The sequence below is a fragment of the Myotis brandtii genome, unplaced genomic scaffold (genome assembly GCF_000412655.1).
Source record: "Myotis brandtii unplaced genomic scaffold, ASM41265v1 scaffold146, whole genome shotgun sequence".
Classification (NCBI taxonomy): domain Eukaryota; kingdom Metazoa; phylum Chordata; class Mammalia; order Chiroptera; family Vespertilionidae; genus Myotis; species Myotis brandtii.
Genome location: NW_005355247.1, coordinates 369,433 through 370,578, shown reverse-complemented (window position 1 = coordinate 370,578; position 1,146 = coordinate 369,433). Strand labels below are relative to the sequence as shown.

The 1,146-nt window shown below is 62.6% G+C and overlaps 2 protein-coding genes across 5 annotated transcripts in view; one reads left to right on the top strand and one right to left on the bottom strand.

Moving 5' to 3' along the window:
- ATP5J (ATP synthase, H+ transporting, mitochondrial Fo complex, subunit F6) overlaps nt 1–720 on the bottom strand; it is an 8,010-nt gene extending 7,290 nt beyond the window's left edge. The window contains exon 1 of one of the 2 annotated variants that reach the window (XM_005861207.2): nt 637–720. The gene's annotated coding sequence lies outside the window, so the exon portion shown is untranslated. Of the gene's footprint in view, nt 1–506; nt 607–636 lie in introns of those variants that run through there. The other variant, XM_005861206.2, reaches the window with a different exon arrangement.
- Nucleotides 630–1,146, top strand: part of GABPA (GA binding protein transcription factor, alpha subunit 60kDa) — a 32,814-nt gene continuing 32,297 nt past the window's right edge. For all 3 annotated transcript variants that reach the window (XM_014535575.1, XM_014535572.1, XM_005861208.2), the window contains exon 1: nt 630–715. The gene's annotated coding sequence lies outside the window, so the exon portion shown is untranslated. The remainder of the gene's footprint in view (nt 716–1,146) is intronic.

Genomic DNA, 1,146 nt, shown 5'->3' with positions numbered 1-1,146 from the left:
CCATCCAGGCAGCGTCCTGTCCTCGGGTGGCTGAGGTGTCGGACTGTGCAGGAAGAGTGTAAAACACGGCCGCCTAACACAGTTTTAGCACCACTTATACTTCTAGGGCTGCAAACCTTTAAGATGGGTATCACCATGATCTGCTCTAAACAGTTCAGAACAACCTCCCGCGAGCCCGGGTTGGGCAGGCCTGGCCGAAGACCTGCCCCGCGAGCATGACCTTGGGCTGCCCCAGCCGGGAACCCCCCGAGGCCTGCAGCCCGCACCACCCGGCCTGGCCTCGGAGCCGGCATTATCATCCGGGCGATCCATGAAGCCCACTTGGCAAACTCCAAGGCCGAAAGGCTCCGGCGTCTGCAGTGACCTCGGGGCCGGCCGTGAAGGTCCCGGGCCAAAAGAGCTGCTCGCTCATGCAGGCCAAAGGCCATAGGCAGCCCAGTCCCCGGAGAAAAACTCAGCATCGGAGTCCCAAGAGGCCCAGCCAGGCCAGCTACCCTCCCAGTCACCTTGTACTCAGTCCCGAGCTGCCAGAACCGCCGCCGCCACCGTCCTACTTCCGGCCTTGGCTCCGCCCCCTCCCGCCGACATGCTATCGCAGTGCATTATGGGCCGCCGTTTCAGTCGGTCGGCACTCACCGGACAGGAAGCGTCTCAGAGACAGTCTGCGACCGGACGGCTCTAGGTGAGGCAGAAGGCAAACGGGAGGAAGTGGAGGGTAAGTGCTTCCGGGTCCCCTAGCGGCTCTTCCGCCATCTTTCCTCCTCCTAACTTAATCTGCTCCCTCTTTCCCTTCTGGAAACCTTCCTATGTACGCATGCGCACTTGGCCTGGCCTTTCCCTGAGTTCAGTCCTTCCCGCCCCGAATCAGCCAGCAGTCCTGCTCCTTGGGTTGTTGAAGTGTCTGAACGTCCCGAAAAAGTGCCAGTGTAACACAAAGCGGACGGGGGCGTTGTGCTCCTTTGTGCCTCGTGAGCCTCCGTTGCCTCGGGGCGTTCGTTTCGCGCCACCTGCTGGGACTTGTAGTCCCGAGCCCGGGGGTGCCTGGGAGGCGGGAGGGGGGTTGGAGTTTCTCAGCGCCGATTCCGCGGGAAGGGCCCAGGGGCCTCACACTTGGAGTCGCGGGAGCTGCAGGTTTTGCCGGGAGAG